The following is an 18,686-nucleotide window of genomic DNA, read 5'->3' on the forward strand; positions in this document are numbered from 1 at the left end:
TCATTGCCACTACATCTATAGGAGTACCAGAAACGAAGATTGAGGGACTTTTCCTGTGATGGAGAGCCGAGAGACATACGGAGGTCACCTTATCTGATGATTAAAGTGACGTTGTGTACATGGACGTTGGGCAGACACCCAGTGCTGGAAGTCTCTCATACTCAGTAGATACTACTAAGATGGTGGACACCATCATCCCCAGCACTCGGAGGCACGTTCTGTGGAACAGGGAGAGGCTCTCTCGGAATGATGTGGTGCGGTCGTCCGAGAGTGTTGCCTGATAAGAGAGAGAATCCAGCATTACGTCTAGGTATTCTATTCAACTGTTCTTTATCGGATTTATTTTCAACTGTTGTTTATCTGATTTATCTTGAACCCCAGCTCGGAGAGGTGGGTTACAAGGGAAGCCTTGTCTCGTACCCCTTGCTCCTGGGATGGGGATCAAAGCAGGTAATCGTCTATGAAGGCAAAGACTCTCAACCACTTGTTTCTCAGGGGTGTGAGAGCTGCCTCTAAACAAAATCTGCATTTTCTGTGAGCTAGCGCTAGCCCGAATAGGAGGGTGTTGTATTCGTAGGCTATGCCCTGTCAGCAAGCCTTAGAAACCTCCTGTGTGCTGGTAGGCTGCGTATGTGTAAATAAGCGTCCCACAGGTCGACTGATGTGAAACAGTCACCTCAACGAATAGAGCAAGACAGCACGTTGAGCGTAAGCATATGGAACTTGGGCTTTCTCTGAAAGCTGTAGAAGACCCGTAGGTCCAGAGTAGGGCACATCTTTTTTTGGTGAACTGTTGGCTGCCCCTCTTTGCAGCTGGAGTGAACCCCTACAGGGAAATTAGCTGTGCGGGACTTCGATATAACTGAATCCAAGGGCTGGTCCACCACTGTCCGCCTCCGTACTGAAACATGGACCATGGGTTTGCAGCCTGCTGCGTCGCTGGTCGCACAGTAGCACTGACACTAGCAAACTGCCCCTCTCCCCGATGTGGAGTCTAGGCTCGTAGAGAGTGGAGACTGGGTTGCCATGATATACAGGTCTGCCGGGCAGGTGGTGGCAAGGCAAGCCTTGATGGTAGTAGCTGACCTGGTTTTTGCGTCTCTTTGACTGGATAACCTAGCAGGTGTAGCCGGTAAAGTCAGTAAGAACAAAAACGACAGAGCGTTATATAAACCGTGTAAGACTCCCATCGAGGACGGGGGCACATTACAAGTCTGTGAGAAAAGTATTGCTAACTGGGTTATGCTTGTGCTAGTCGATGCTTAGCCGTGAGGCTCTTGTGAGAGATGAGGTGTAACCGGTCAGTTTAGCCCAGTGGTTCCCAAACTTTTTCACTCAGGTCCCCCTTCCAGCGTTGCGGAACATCCCTCACTGTGGGCTAAGATTGTTATAGCTAGTAATGCTTATGTGGATAGCTTGCTTTCCATCAAGCTTGCCAAATTAACTTGTGCCTTGCAGTGTGGGCTAACCAAGTCTCAGTAGCTAGCTGTGTGATGCTAACTACCACAAAGAATGTTGTAGAGAAAGCTAATCCTTTAACAATGCGAATGTAGCTAGCGTTCGCATCATGAGCTAGCCTAGCTAGTTAGCACAATGTTAGCCAAAAGATGTTAGTGATTTGTTAGTCTTGCAATGAACAAAAGCGTGTCTCTCGACCGATAAGCAGTGATGCTAGAATGGCCAGTCTAGTCAACTGAGCTAAATGAGAGCAAGCTAGCAATTCTACCCTTCCAGGTAGAAAAGCTAGTTGGTAGGATAGCTAACCTTGTGGCGAGACTAGTAAGGTTAGCTAAGCCTAGCAGCTAAGCTAGCCAAGTCTCAGTAGCTAGCCATGTGACACCACCTATCACAGAAGACAAAGGGAAGAAAAAGCAGTCAAGCTAATTCTTTCCTGAAGCAAAAATGTTCCTTTCGGTTAGTCATCCACCACAAAAGACGAAAGCTGAAAACCCTGCGCTCGGCAGCGTAACCTTGACGCCACACCTGTAAATAGTTAATCAGGAAAACAGATACATTTGTGCTGAGGAGAGCTAAGTAGAACTCTTCTGTGAGGAAGAGAGGTGAGAATTATCAGAGGGCAGGTGAGTGGCTCTTTAGTATGAGGAGAGGGGCTCCCTCATTTGCCACTCAACCTGTATGTCTCCGACGTGTATGATTGGTTCCTCAAGCTAAGGATGTCGAAATTAATCATTTAAAAAGTGTGATATTATAATTTGTGTTTGGATCTCTGTGCTGACTCTGTCATTGCACAATCAATCTTTCTAGCCAAAGCCAATCCAAAAGTAATCAATCATGTCTCTCTATAGAGACATGATTGAGGTGCTGAGGTGATGATAAATCAATATTTATTTATTTATTATAATTTCACCTTTATTACTCTTGTATTAGCGGACAAATGTTGTTGTATGTTGATGCTCTCCTCCAGCCAGGGAAGGATGGGTCCCCTCCACAGAGCCCACTTCCTTCCAACTTGAATCCCCACAGCATTTCTTTCCACCACTCTCGAAGTGTTCCTTGACTTCAGCCTTGTAAAACAGCTGTGTGCAACGGAAATGTGTCATTTCTCACTTTGTCAGTGTTGATCAGAGTATGTCTAGATACACAGACAGTCTGGCACAGAGTCTTGGCCTGTGCTCTTCAGCACTAACTAAAGTAAACATTAAAAAAACACAAAGCCTTTCCTCCCTGTGCTTATAAAACAAGCCTTTCTCACGCCTAAAGCGCCTGATGTCATGGCTATAAGCAGCCAAGTTTGAAATGGATGGCGAGAAATTACTTTTTACTTAGGTTATTCCTCTTTGACTTGGATTGCATCCCAAATGGCACCATATTCCCTGTATAGTGCACTACTTTTGACCAGGACCCAAAGGGCTCTGGTAAAAAGTAGTGCATTACATAGGGAATAGGTTGCCATTGGAGAGGCAGAGTTAGAATATCTAGGCCCAAGGCCAGATAGGAGACCCGATATGATGTATCAGTAAACTTAATTTGGGACATAGCTGTCTATTCCTTTGTTAGACATGTCCAGTGTATGTTATGGGTGGGTTTGGTGGTGTCTATTTATGTAGCTAAGCTATCACAAACTAGAAAGAAAAGTAATATGCTAGCACATCTCAGGCTCTCAGCATAATGTGTTGATTTAGTATTTCTCCAGTAGGTTTCTACTATAGTATACACTACTCTTTTTTTACTACAGTATTAATACTATAGTTAACTTTAAGTACTACAGTATACTACAGTAAATTATACAGTGAAGTATGCAAAAACACTACAGTGAATACTATAGTATTCTTACCATAGTGTACATTATATTATTTTGTAATGTGTGAATGCTTGAGCTAGTGGCGAAATAGAGCAATTATGTGATTGGTCTTTGATTATGCACATTTTCCCAGTCATTCGTCAGATGAGTTTGTCATTTGGAAGGTTCAGAACTCTGGGGGATCATTCTGATGGGCATGAGGCTCTGAGGTTGATCCAGAGGCCAACCTATACATTCATATAAAATTATTGACATCCCATTCCCAGTTGTGAAACTTTGAGCGTTTTTACGTTTTCTTACTCATCTTGCTTTGATCATTCTCTTCCCCCCATTTCCCCTTTTCCTATTCTAAATCTATCACTCCCTTTCTGAAGTTCTCTTTTCTAACGAATTGTTCCCTGGAGTTTGTGCAAGAGGCACCAGTAACATGTAGATTTCCCTGTCTGTTTTATTTCAATGAACAATAGATTTTTCATCTTTCTCAGCCCATTCCCCCTTTCTGTCTCCTTGCCTTCCTCTCTGTATGCCTCTCACTCTTTACTCGCTCCTTCATTTCTTCGTTTTCACTTTCCATGTTCCCTGCCCTTCCCTCATGCTCCACGGCTGTGCTTAGTTGTGTATGACAAACTCCAGCCCTGTCGACCCTCCCCTCTCTGAGCCCCCCTCTCCTCCCAGCTTCCCAACCTAATTGAAGCCAGGACCTGGGAAAATCCTGCAGGTAGGCAAGGAATCCAGGGTGGAAAATAAACCAGATCCCAAGCACAACAAATTCCATCAGACAGTCTCACTTCCTCTGAGCCATAGGCCATCACAAGAGCCCAGGCACCTCATACAACACCTCATACAGTACATACAGACTCTTGCAGAACACACCCTTAACACACCTCATGCATACACACTTGCACAGAAAACACATTTCATATGCACACACTTCATATGCACACAGTTCCTAGAAAATACACTTGCCACAAACCTCACATGCTGCTTTAAACACACACACACACACACATCCCAAGAGTGCAGTTATCAAAAGACACATTAACACAAATCAAACCTGGCACACCTTTTACAAGAACACAGTGCAAACTCACTTTTCAGACTATACATGCATGCATACAGAGAGTTTCCAAAGAACAATATCCTGTTCAACTCCAAAATTTTAGACGTTGGATTAAAACAAGGCTACAGCTTCCATAAGATGACAATTAGACTTCGATAAATTTGGACTGAATATGTTTGTAGGTACAACAATTTTCTATTTACTGTATATATGTGACGTGGTGAGGTTGGACCCAGGCGCAGAGAAGAGACCAGATGAGGAACCGGCGGTTAAGGATAAATGTAATACTTTACTGAGAAACAGTAAAAAAAAAAAGGATGACAGTAACACTGGGAAAACAACAAACACTAAGTCTTGAAAACTCACTCAGGAGACAAAAACACACAGCAAACAATTCAAGCTTCTGCACAGGAAAGCAGAAAACGCACCTCTTTAAAAACCTCTCTAGGGCAGGTGGGAAGCTAGCGTCCCACCTGGCCAACATCCAGTGAAATTGCAGAGCGTGAAATTAAAAAATACTAAATTCAAATATTTAACATTCTTGAAAATATAGGTGTTATACATCAAAATATAGCTTAACTTCTTGTTAATCAAGCTGCCGTGTCAGATTTCAAAAAGGCTTTACGGCGAAAGCAAACCATGCAATTATCTGAAGACAGCGCCCCGCATACAAACACATGAAAATCATATTTCAACCAGGCAGGTGCAACACGAAAGTCAGAAATAGCGATATAATAAATGCCTTACCTTTGAAGATCTTCATCTTTTTGCAATCCCAAAAGTCTCAGTGACACAATGAATGGTCGTATTGTTCGATATAAATTCTTTATTTATGTCCCCAAAATGTCCATTTATTTGGCACGTTTGATTCAGAAATACAACGGTTCCAACTCGCCCAACATGACTACAAAGTATCTAATAAGTTACCTGTAAACTTGATCCAAACATTTCAAATAACGTTTCTAAATTCAACCTCAGGTACCCTAATATGTAAATAATGGATCAAATTTAAGACAGGATAAACTGTTTCCAATACCGGAGAAAAATAACGAGGAGCGCGCTCCTGTTCACGCACACCAAAAGACTTGAGTCCGTCTGAGTGACACATGGAAAGAGCAGGACTACTTCTTCATTTCTCAAAAGAAAAACATCGAACAATTTCTAAAGACTGTTGACATCTAGTGGAAGCCATAGGAACTGCAATCTGGGCCTTAATAAATCAGGTTTCCCATAGAAATGCATTGGAAAACACAATGACCTCAAAAACATTTATCCCTGGATGGATTGTGCTCGGGGTTTCGCCTGCCAAATCAGTTCTGTTATACTCACAGACATTATTTGAACAGTTTTAGAAACTTTAGAGTGGTTTCTATCCAATACTACCATGCATATGCATATCCTAGCTTATGGGCCTGAGTAACAGGCAGTTTACTTTGGGCACGCTTTTCATCCGGACGTGAAAATACTGCCCCCTAGCCAAAAGAGGATTTGTGTGTATTGTTGTGAATTGTTAAATACTACTGCACTGTTGGAGCTGCAGTGGTTTCTTAAGGCTAGGCATCCCGCCAGCGGGGGACACCTGTCGACAACATCCGGTGAAGTTGGAGGGCGTGCAATTCAAATTAATAATTGCAATATTAAACATTTATGAACATACAAGTATCTTATATCATTTTAAAGCTTAAATTCTTGTTAATCTAACTGCATTATCTGATTTGCAATAGGCTTTACAGAGAAAGCATACCATGCGATTGTTTGAGGACAGCACTCATATCAACCAGCACAGCCTTCATAAAATCATAAATAGCGATTAAATAAATCACTTACTTCTGAAAATCTTCCTCTGTTTGCAATCCCAAGAGTCCCAGCTACAACATTAATGGTTGTTTTGTTAGATAAAATCCTTCTTTATATCCCAAAAAGTCTGTTTAGTTGGCGCCATCGATTTCGGTAATCCACTCGTTCAACATGCAGACAAAGGAGTCCAAAAAGCTACCGCTAAATTTGTTCAAACAAGTCAAACTATGTTTCTATTTAATCCTCAGGTATCCTAAAATGTAAATAAACTATAATATTTCGTACGGAAAGAAGTATGTTCAATAGAAAAGTAAAATTAGTAAGCGCGAGTCCTCTTCGTCGCGAGCCAACAGACTGATTTTGTACAGGGACTCTTTCTACAAAAACTCTTTCTCAAAATTCTTGCTCGTTTTTGAAGAAACAAGCCTGAAACAATGAACAAAGACTGTTGACATCTAGTGGAAGCCATAGGAATTGCAATCTGGGAGCTGGAATTACATAGAACCCATAGCTTTCCATTATATGACCTTAGCAACTAAAAAATTCTGGTTAGTTTTTCTTTGGATTTTCTTCTGCCATATCAAATGGTTTATAGTCTCATACACTTCAACGTGTTTTCTATCCAATGCTACCAATTATATGCATATACTGGCTTCTGGGCCTGAGTAACAGGCAGTTTACATTGGGCACGTCAGTCAGGCGGAAATTCAGGAAAATAGACCCCAGCCCTAAGAAGTTTTAAAAGTTGTCTCATACTGCGGCACACCCTGCGTGCTGCTGCAGCATTCTGTGGCACATAATTTTTTTCTCAGCCATTTCTTCTATTACTGCAAGTTATTGCTAGCTTGAGAAGCATTTGAAAATGTTCCTTATTGGCGTTACCAGAGAATTTAAAACCTTTTTTGCAATAACATAGTATATGGGATTGATTTTAAGTAGTTTTGCTTAATTAATTTGATTAATATTATGGTGTTTCCATTCCGAGAAAAATTGTCAGTTTGTAAATTCAGACCGTTTCGCTCTCGGAGCGCACCCTGAACGTTCGGGCCGAGGAGTAGGATTGATTTGAGCGTTCTGGCCTTACAACGGCAGTCAAGCACCCAAGCTAACGTTGTCTAGCTACTTCCAGACACAAATGAGACCACTCTGACCATTTTACTCACCCTAACAGAGCTGGTAAGGCAGTTTTCGTGTTAACCAGAGCGTTGGTGACTGTAAATGTGCTGCTGGAAACAATTTAATTACGCTTTTTTCCGACGTCTACTGACACCGGTCATATTCAATGGGTGTTGAGCGCTGGTAAAGTAATTATTCTGCGCTCTGGTACACTCAGATGAGAGTGCACTGAAATCCGTGTAGATAGTAGGTTGGACACATTACATTTTTAACAACGTTCTTTTCTGATAAAAACTAGTTCATTGCATCCGCTGTAGAGCCCAGTTTCATAATATGACCATATTTCCCAGCTGCTTGCTGTCGTTTTGAAGTAATCGCAAAAAAACTGGTCTTATTTTAGTTCATTTTTCACCCTGCCAGCTCCTATTAGTTCTATTGAGCACCGTGGCACCAACTCGCCTTCCGAACGTTCTATTCCCAGCTTATTGTTCAACGTCACAATGCCTGCTTCGCTATTGTTGCCAATGAGACCTGCTCATGTTGTTTTATAGTTAAAATGTAAACAACAAAAATAATATTGGAACTCTGCGGTCTTCCGATTGTTTCCTATGGGGGAAATATAGGCATGTCTGTCTATTTCACAAAATATCTTGCAATGTGTATATTTGGGAGTTTTTCAAGTCAGGTGTAACCGGTGTGAAATGGCTAGCTAGTTAGCGGGTGCGCGCTGATAGCTTTTCAATCGGTGACGTCACTCTCTTAGACCTTGAAGTAGTTGTTTCTCTTGCTCTGCAAGGGCCTCGGCTTTTCTGGAGCGATAGGTACGATGCTTCGAGGGTGGCTGTTGTCTGTATGTGCAGAGGGTCCCTGGTTTGAGCCCAGGTAGGGGTGAGGAGAAGGACGGAAGCAAACCTGTTACACGGGCACCATTTTAATCAGCAAAATCTCCTCTTTGTAATTATGTAAGTCTGGGCAGCAAGCTAATTTGTCATCGATCGCTAGAACAGAAATAGTCAGAAGTTTTTATTTTTGCCCTAGTTTTTCATTACGCAAATATCAGCACAGTTGACACCATCGAGGTGCGGATGTTTGCTTTCTACACAAGTCATTTTTTTCCAGTTTCGTCCGACGAACAGATTGTAGTGGTAAAATAAAAAGGAATACATTTTTTATGGAATTCTAATCATCACTCCAGTCAAAACAGTCTCTGCGAATGTTCGTTTCCATTAATTTGCTATGGGCTCGCGCAAGAGTTCCAGTTTAGCCAACGTTCTTAAGCCGTTTTAACTTGTTCTATTGTCCAGCCTATAGATAGCCACAGCGAATTTACGAAAGCACCCGAATGTCCACTGAGAACGCACAACGACTATACCATTTAGCTAAGCTAAGAATGACGGGAATCATCAAGTCAATAAACGTTAGGTAGTTAGATAGCCTATAGTTAATATACTGTCAAGTTTGATGTATAACTACTAACGTTAGGTAGCTAGCTAACATACCGGTACATACTGCTGTAATGATATTCGTAAGGACAGCATAGCTAACAACTTGTCAGCCAACATAACGTGTAAGGTAAGTTATTTGAAAAGTCATTGCTTTATTACATTGAATAGCAAGCTACCCCTTGGTCGTTAGGGCAAATCTGGTCTGTGATAGGAGAGGGGGGTTTTCACACCTAGCTCGGCTATTAGACTATTCTTTAGTAAAGGTTGAATAGTCTATTGATCATCTATTAGACCTCCTCCCCAACTTGCAACAAATTGCTGTTCCCATCTCATTCCTTTCCCGCTTCCACGTGTCATCATTCTGCTCCTGAGTGGCTCGCTATTGGGCGTGCTGGCAGGATATGGCAGCATCTTCGGTTGTGCATCAAGAATTCTGCATACAGTAGCACGTTTGTATGAAGGTGTGGTTATTCACCGGCAAATTGTTATATGCTATGGAGGTACATTTGTGTCTTTTTGTCGAGAGCAAAACCTTTTTTATTTTAATCAAAAATTATTGTTCTGAAAGCAACTTTTTTCCAACACAAAGGAAGTCAAAACGGACACCTACAAAGATGGCATCTCAGGTAAGCAGCACTGGGCTGTATTGATGTATCCTAAAAATGACATCTGCTGCTTTAGATTGAACGGTCATATCTCAGTTATTGTTTTCATATCTATAAAAAATAATCTGTTTTCTTTACTTTCAGAGAGCGAGCTGACCAAGGGGTCGAAAATGTAGATATTGCCAGATGTTCACTGTCCGAGGAACAGGCCGCGGAAGCTTTATTGCTGGCAAAAGTGTCCATAACCAGAGGTAATTAAACTGTTCTGTGTTCTTTTTCTCCATCTCTGACTGTCTTGTTGTACATGGAACCTGTCTCACATGCATTAATTAAAAAAAAAACTTAAGATGTCAGCTGCTAATTTTCAGATTTACACCACACAAACACAACCATTTTCACTGGACTATCTGTTGCTGCCAAGTCATGATTTCCCTGGGGGTTAGCCTTGCAATAACCAAGTGGTGAGACACATAGCCATCTATATTTAAATGTTAAAGGTACACTCCGATAGGTGTCTGCGTCACATATATGAGGACAAACAATAGAAGATACTGTATCTGTTTTTCAGCATACAGTACTCTGTAGCCACATAGTGTGGACACCAGGTGAGACCACACACACACAATAACAGTCTCTCTTCTTCACTTCACCCCTCTCCCCCTTCTCCCTAAATCCTCTATGTTATATCAGCTGTTTTGGTGAACCCCTCTCGCATCTGAACTGACTGACACAGAGGGTAAAGCATCATCAGAGGTGAGATGTCACTTGGTCGGGTCAACAGGAAGTGTTATTAAAGAGATGCTTTACATTGAAAGACAGACAGAGATGTAGTAGTTGCAGTTAATGAGGTCAGTTTTACATTTCACCTCCTGATTTAAGATGACGGACCGTGTTAGAATAAAAAAAAACAAGGCTTAATCATGCTCTGTCGTCTGCAGGTATGTTTTGATGTGAGAGAGGAAGCAAGTCCCATCACCGCCACCTCACCCGCTCTTAAGATAACATTCGGGCCAACTGGGGGCCCAAGGCTGGTTAGGAGACACCGCAATTGTGATGAACTGAGAGAATATTAGGGTAGCACTGTAATTCATGAATCATATGCTGTCTGCTGCTGTTCTTACCTCTTTCCCTTTCTGTCTTCTACACCTCTCTCCCCACCTCGTCTTTCTTCCTTGTTTTATAATGCACACCATATGTGCATTGAAGTACAGATTGAACTTGTATTTATAATATTACAATTATCATAATTATAATGCATTTATGTATTTATAACACCTGGATAATGAACTTCTTTCAATAAAGTGTTTCACATTCTCCACTGTTTGAAATTAAGGTTCTCATTGAAATACTATCCTGTGTCCTCAGATTAATGCAGATGAAGGGAGTTAGATATGCAAAGTTTTTTTTCTGTATATATGAATTACAAATCAATCATGTTTCTAGTCTTTTGCATAGTTACAATGTGTAATCATTGATGTCCCAGGAGCAGGAGTGGTAAACACTGTTGAAGTGTATAATTGTAATATATACATGCAGACACAGCATCATTCAAATAATGGAGTTTGATATGACTGAAAAAGAATGTCTCAGAGATTCATACCTGAACCGCACCTTTATTTGCCAAGGAAGAGAACATGATCAGTGAATATATTCAATGTACAGGCTACAATGTGGGAGTCTCATGAGTGGTAATAACTACAGTACATGTGTATATAGGACTTGCATCCTTGACACAATTAAGTTATTATATTCTACTCTATCCGTAGGCTTCATTAATGCCATTCAGACTTGAAGTTAATACAACAACTATGACAGCTGAGGTTCATAGATAGGTTCTGAAGTAATATTCATACCAAACGTTTTAGGGTCCATACACAGATCAGCTACATACAGTAGCTAGCTACACATCCATAGGCATACAGTTATTTTTATCCTCCACTACACAATAAGCAAGCAAATAGTTAGCTAGCTATGTTACTTCCGCTGCATTGCAAGACAAGCTTACACAATTGTAGCCGTGACGCTGGGTACCTCTAAGTCCCATTGTGGAAGCTTGCAGCTTTTAAAGGAGGAACCACTGTAGGAACACAAGCATTTAGCTACACCTGCAATAATACATTTTGATTTGATTTAATTTGAACACAAGTCAACTGAAAGCTAGCTAGCTAACAAACAAAGGAAATTAAGGTAGCTAGCTATATTTGGTTATGGAAGATTTTTACATAAATTACTTCAGTCAATAGCTACCTAGCTAGAGCTAGACAACAACAGCTGACTTCGGCACAAAAGCTAGCTAGCTAACTTTAGCTAGCTCCAGTGAAGACTGCTGAGGGGAGGATGGCTCATAATAATGGCTGGAATGGAGCGAATGGAATGGCATCAAACACATGGAAACCATGTGTTTGATGTATTTGATACCATTTCACTCATTCTGCTACAACCATTACCACAAGCCCGTCCTCCTCAATTAAGGTACCACCAACCTCCTGTGGCTAGCTCCCATCCATATGCCAGTCCTACAAGTAATTTGTGTAAAAACCTTCCATCACTACTTGTTTTTGTAAGAGGTCTTGACAAGCTGAATGTACCGAGCTGTCTGTTTAAAACTTCTTCAGGCTAGGGTCCTTTTTTCAGAATTTCTGCCCAACCGACGTGCCCAAAGTAAACTAACTGCCTGTTACTCAGGCCCAGAAGCCAGGATATGCATGTAATTGGTACCAAAGGATAGAAAACACTTTGAAGTTTGTAGAAATGTTAAAATAATGTATAGACTATAACACAATAGATATGGTAGGAGAAAATCCGAAGAAAAACCAACCAGAGTTTCTTTTGAGAGAGCCCATTCTCTTACAATGGAAAGTATAGGGTCATATCCAAATCTAGCTCCCAGATTGCAAATCCTATGGCTTCCACTAGATGTCTACAGTCTTTGTTCAAGGTTTCAGGCTTGTTTCTTCTCAAACAAGGAAGAATTTTGAGTTTTTATACTGGGACTCAGAGTTGGAAATCAGTCCGACGAAGAGGACCTGCAAATATAACTTTCCTGTTGAACATACTTCTTTCCGTATGAAATATTATAGTTTAATTACATTTTAGGGTACCTGAGTATTAAATAGAAACATATTTTGACTTGTTTTAACAAAGTTTAGCGGTAGCTTTTTGGATTCCTTTCTCTGCATGTCGAACAAGTGGATTACTCAAATCGATGGCGCCAACTTAACAGACTTTTTGGGATATAAAGAAGGATTTTATTTAACAAAAATACACTACATGTTGTAGCTGGGACCCTTCGGATTGCATATCAGAGGAAGATTTTCCAAAAGCAAGTGAATATTTAATCGCTATTTGGGATTTTATGAAGCCTCTGCCGGGGGAAAAATATGTTGATGTTGTCACGCCCTGACCATAGTTTGCTTTGTATGTTTATATGTTTTGTTTGGTCAGGGTGTGATCTGAGTGGGCATTCTATGATGTATGTCTAGTTTGTCTGTTTCTGTGTTTGGCCTGATATGGTTCTCAATCAGAGGCCTGTTTTGTCATTGTGGGTTGTGGGTGATTGTCTATGTGTTAGTTGCCTGTGTCTGCACTGTTATATATAGCGTCACGTTCGTTTTGTTGTTTTGTATTTAGTTTGGTTAAGTGTTCTTTGTTATAATAAATAGAAGAATGTATTCACTTCACGCTGCGCCTTGGTCTTCCTCTCTTCCACATTACGACGAACGTGACAGATGTGGGGCGCCATCCTCAAACAAATGCATGGCATGCTTTCGCTGTAAAGCCTATTGTAAATCGGACAATGCAGTTAGATGAACAAGAATTTAAGCTTTTAACCAATATAAGACACTTGTATGTACCTAAATGTTTAATATCCATAATTTTTATGATTATTTATTTAAATTGCGCACCCTCCAATTTCAACGGAAGTTGTCGATAGGTGTCCCGCTGGCGGAATGCCTAGCCCTAAAACTACTACCACACAGCTCGAACATCCATGCATACCCCACAAGACATGCCACCAGAGGTCTCCTCACAAGCCCCAAGTCCAGAATAGACTATGGGAGGTGCACAGTACTACATAGAGCCATGATTAGATGGAACTCTATTCCACATCAGGTAACTGATGCAAGCAGTAGATTCAGGTTTTTAAAAAAGGTAAGGACAGCAAGGACTGTGAAGAGTATGGTTGAAAATGTACAAGATTATGTTATAATACTGTTTACGCATCGAATAAGGTTTCACAGTACTCTCTCATCTGTGTGAGTGTGACTGAGTTGGGCCTCTGGAGCTTGGTGCAAGCAATTTATATGTGATGGCTTGGTTATAAAACCTACAGCCTGTATTCCATAGAATGAGTTGGTGTTTGTGACCTGAGATAGAGATAGAGCCTGGAGGAGTAGAACAAACCCCTCTTTGTTTCTAATCATCTTTATGTCTGAGAAACAACACACGGTGCACATAACTCACAACATGAACACAAGATAGTTTGTGATGCCCCGAGCTGCCGGGGAGGGGTGGACCAGCCATGACTAGCATTTTTAGTGTCAGCTATATTAGACCCATGATTCCTCTGTAAGGTTGGGCTCTCAACGATTGACGGGTGGTTGTTGACCAGCTTCATTATTGCAATTCTTAAAACCTCTTCAGGCTAGGGGGCGCTATTTTCACTTCCGGATGAAAAGCGTGCCCACAGTAAACTGCCTGCTACTCAGGCTCAGAAGCTAGGATATGCATATAATTAGTAGATTTGGATGGAAACCCCTCTAAAACTGTTAAAATAATGTCTGTGAGTATAACAGAACTTATTTGGCAGGCAAAACCCTGAGGACAAACCATCCAGGAAAAACATTTTTTGAGGTGACTAGATTTCTGAGGCATCTGGTTGCAGTTCATATGGCTTCCAATAGATGTCAACAGTCTTTAGAAGTTGGTTGATGTTTTTCCTTTGAGAAATTAAGAGGTAGCCCTTTCCTTTCTGGGTGTAGAGCCAAGTGGACTGTTTTGTTTGGGGCACGTGACCTGAAGCTCGCTCCACTTTCATTTTATCCGCTATTGAACACAGTTTATCCCGTCTTAAATTTTAAGTTTTAAAATACCTAAAGTTGGATTAAGAAAGTTGTTTGAAATGTTTGGACAAAGTTTACAGGTAACTTATTATATATTTTGTAGTCATGTTGGGCGAGTTGGAACCAGTGTTTTTCTGAATCAAACGCGCCAAATAAATTGACATTTTGGAGATATAACGATGGAATTAATCGAACAAAAGGACCATTTGTGATGTTTATGGGACATATTGGAGTGCCATAGAATAAGCTCTTCAAAGGTAAGGCATGAAATATATCGTTATTTCTGAGTTTTGTGTGGCGCCTGGCAGGTTGAAATATGATTGTCATGTGTTTGTTTTATGGGGTGCTGTCCTCAGATAATTGCATGGTTTGCTTTTGCCGTAAAGCCTTTTTGAAATCTGACACGGGGGCTGGATTAACAAGAAGTTAAGCTTTAATTTGTTGTATTGCACTTGTGATTGTATGAAAGTAAAATATTTCGAAGAATTCTTTTTGAATTTCTCACTTTCATCAGATGTTGTCGAAACATTCCGGTAGTGGAACCCACAGCCGTAACAGGTTCTTATGGCTGCAATCCCGCTAATGGGATCGATAAAGGGCGCCAAATTCAAACAACAGAAATCTCATAATTAAAATTCTTCAAACATACATGTGACTTATATCATTTTAAATCCTGTTGTTAATCCCACCAAAGTGTCCGATTTCAAATATGCTTTTCAGCGAAAGCACTACAAACGATTATGTTAGGTCACCACCAAACCACAATAATCACAGCCATTTTTCCAGCGAAAGATAGCAGTCACAAAAAGCAGAAATAGAGATCAAATTAATCACTAACCTTTGATGATCTTCATCAGACGACACTCATAGGACTTCATGTTACACAATACATGCATGTTTTGTTTGATAAAGTTTATATTTATATAAAAAAAATCTGAGTTTACATTGGCGCGTTACATTCACTAGTTCCAAAAACATCAAGTGATTTGCATAGCCACATCGTTTCAACAGAAATACTCATCATAAATGTAGATGATAATACAAGTTATACACATGGAATTATAGATATACCTCTCCTTAATGCAACCGCTGTGTCAGATTTCAAAAAAACTTTACGGAAAAAGCAAACCATGCAATAATCTGAGACTGCGCTCAGAACAATAGCCAAATTAGCCGCCATGTTGGAGTCAACAGAAACCAGAAAATACATGATAAGTGTTTCCTTACCTTTGATGAACTTCATCAGAATGCAGTCCTAGGAATCCCAGGTCCACAATAAATGCTTGATTTGTTCGATAATGTCCGTTATTTATGTCCAATTAACTACTTTGGTTAGCGCGTTTGGTAAACAATTCCAAAGTCACAAAGCGCGTCCACTATAACGTGATGAAATGTCCAAAAGTTCCGTAACAGTCAGTAGAAACATGTCAAACGATGTACTGAATCAATCTTTAGAATGTTGTTAACATACATCTTGAATAACGTTCCAACTGGAGAATTACATTGACTTCAGTTGAGTGAGGGAACGGAGCTGCCTCTCACGTGAACGTGCGTGTTCAATGCGTGGTCACCTCATGGCAGTGATTACTCATTCCTGTCTCCTTCGGCCCCCCTTCACATTAGAGTCATCAGACAAAGTTCTATTGACTGTTGACATCTAGTGGAAGCCGTAAACTCATCCATATCTCGCTGTAATTTCATTGGGAGCTTGGTTGAAAATCTAGCAGCCTCAGAAAAAATCCAAACAGGAAGTGGAACTTCTCAGGGTTTTGCCTGCCATATGAGTTCTGTTATACTCACAGACATAATTCAAACAGTTTTAGAAACTTCAGATTGTTTTATATCCAATACTAATAATAATATGCATATATTAGCAACTATGACTGAGGAGCAGGCCGTTTACTCTGGGCACCTTTTATCCAAGCTACTCAATACTGCCCCTGCAGCCATAAGAAGTTAACCGTGCACGGGAATCACTCTAGATGTGATTCAAGGCAACCCGCACTTCACTAAGGTAGCAGAATGGGATCTGCCCAGGGTCCTCCAGAGGAGGCCGGCGGATGAATACAGGATCTCGAAAATAATCCAAATTGAATAGGGTGGGACTAACATTTCTTGGAAACAATTGATAAAAAACGAAGTCGTGAACGTGCTGTCATTTTAGAGATTATGAGGTCCTGATGGTATTGTCATAATAAAGAGGGAGTCGTGATCGTCTGCCGTTCTTAAGATTACACGATTTTGAAGCAATCGTCTTAATAGAAAGGAAGTTGTGACCGTAATGTCCTAAGAGGAGAAAACACGGAGTAGTGAACGTACTGCCGTTGTCAGGAGAGGTGTGAAAGGCATTATAATGACCTGGGTTATTATAGTAAAATGCAAATGTGCAAATTATGTAATTCCAGGAACTAGTCTGGAAGTAAAAATGCGTAGAAGTAAGAAAATATTCCTGTAGGTTATAAAAATATTGATTAAGTATGTTTTTGAACAGTACTGTGTGAATGTGATATGAGAGTTGTGTGAGGGTGGAAATACAGTGCCTTGCAAAATTATTCACCCCCCTTCCCGTTTTTCCTATTCTGTTGCATTACAACCTGTAATTTAAATAGATTTTTATTTAGATTTCATGTAATGGACATACACAAAAGTGTCTAAATTGGTGAAGTGAAATCAAAATTAAAAAAGGAAAAGTGGTACGTGCATATGTATTCACCCTCTTGCTATGAAGCCCATAAATAACATCTGGTGCAACCAATTACCTCCAGAAGTCACATAATTAGCACACAGGTGTACTTTATTTAACTATCTAAGTGTCACATTATCTCAGTATATATACACTTGTTCTGAAAGGCCCCAGAGTCTGCAACACCACTAAGCAAGGGGCACCACCAAGCAAGCGGCACCATGAAGACCAAGGAGCTCTCCAAACAGGTCAGGGACAACGTTGTGGAGAAGTACAGATCAGGGTTGGGTTATAAAAAAATATCTGAAACTTTTAACATCCCACGGAGCACCATTAAATCTGTTTATTAAAAAATTGAAAGTATATGGCACCACAACAAACCTGCCAAGAGAAGGCCGCCCACCAAAAACTCACAGACCAGGCAAGGAGGCCATTAATCAGAGGCAACAATCAGAATTGATTTCTGATTGCTTGGTGATAAAACCTACAGCCTGCATTCCATAGAATGAGTTGGTGTTTGTGACCTGAGATAGAGATAGAGCCTGGAGGAGAAGAACAACCCCCTCTTTGTTTCTAATCATCTTTGCATCTGAGAAACAACACACGGTGCACATAGCTCACACGATGAACCCAAGATAACTTGTGATGCCCCGAGCTGCCAGGGAAGGGTGGAACCAGCCATGACTATGCATTTTTAGTGTCAGCTACTGTATATAAGACCCATGATGCCTCTGTAAGGCTGGGTGGGTGGTCGATGACCAGCTTCATTATTGCAATTCTTAATCGAAGATTGATTGTTTGAATAAATAACAGTCTCTCTCACTTAATAAAGAATTTCCCACGACAAGAGACACACACAAAGGCACAGACACACACATATGCACACAAGCGCTAGCACACGCATTCTACAGAAACATACATTGTGAAATTGTTGTATGGTGGTATTATACATTTTGTACTGTAGATGTGTAGTGGTGTAATAATATGATATGATGTACTGTTTTATATGTAGTGTAAGTGCCTTCATGTTTTTGGACCCCAGGAAGAGTAGAGCTAATGGAGATCCCTAATAAATACAAAGAAATATTAAATGCATTACCTAACTAACATTAGCTTGCAGCTGAAAGCTAGCTAGATAACAAACAGGCAAAGAAAGGTAGCTAACTTTGGGCAAATTGTCATACAATTGTTTTACTTTGCTTTAATGGGAATTGAGTAATATTTTACAATGTATGACTGTCGCAATCAATTGAGCTTCCAGTGTAAATACCATGGAAAAACAAAAGGCATTGGTCTGAAGTCAAAAAAGAAAGTAAACTCACAAGTACCAAATGCCTACTCCACCCATGCTCTACCAAGGTTTTGTAGCACACGGCTTTGACCAGTGCATACACATTGGACAGTAGATATGTTGGTCTATTGTACTTCAAGCACTGTGTGTGCAGGTTGCTTAGGATTCAAACGTCAAACAACCTAATTCATACTCATACTCTAATGAACTTCACAGTGTCCTGCTATTAACATGATATGCAGTACATATCATTAGGATGTATGTATTTTTAGATATAGGCTGAATGTAAATGTGTATTATTGTAACTTCACCATCTTTATTGCAAAAAGAAATACAAATACACACAACTTTAAGCGACATAATC

General features: G+C 40.5%; 1 long non-coding RNA gene across 2 annotated transcripts; it reads left to right on the forward strand.

Moving 5' to 3' along the window:
- Window positions 1-7,990: 7,990 nt before the first annotated feature.
- LOC139547051 (uncharacterized) lies at window positions 7,991-12,970 on the forward strand. 2 transcript variants are annotated; one of them, XR_011669321.1, is made up of 5 exons: window positions 7,991-8,197; window positions 9,270-9,306; window positions 9,430-9,536; window positions 9,976-10,038; window positions 10,224-12,970. It is a non-coding gene; the product is annotated as an uncharacterized lncRNA (long non-coding RNA). The 2 variants fall into 2 exon arrangements; XR_011669320.1 differs by lacking the exon at window positions 7,991-8,197 and having other exon boundaries at window positions 8,814-9,306.
- Window positions 12,971-18,686: the final 5,716 nt, after the last annotated feature.

The sequence above is a fragment of the Salvelinus alpinus genome, chromosome 20, assembly GCF_045679555.1.
Source record: "Salvelinus alpinus chromosome 20, SLU_Salpinus.1, whole genome shotgun sequence".
Lineage (NCBI taxonomy): Eukaryota > Metazoa > Chordata > Actinopteri > Salmoniformes > Salmonidae > Salvelinus > Salvelinus alpinus.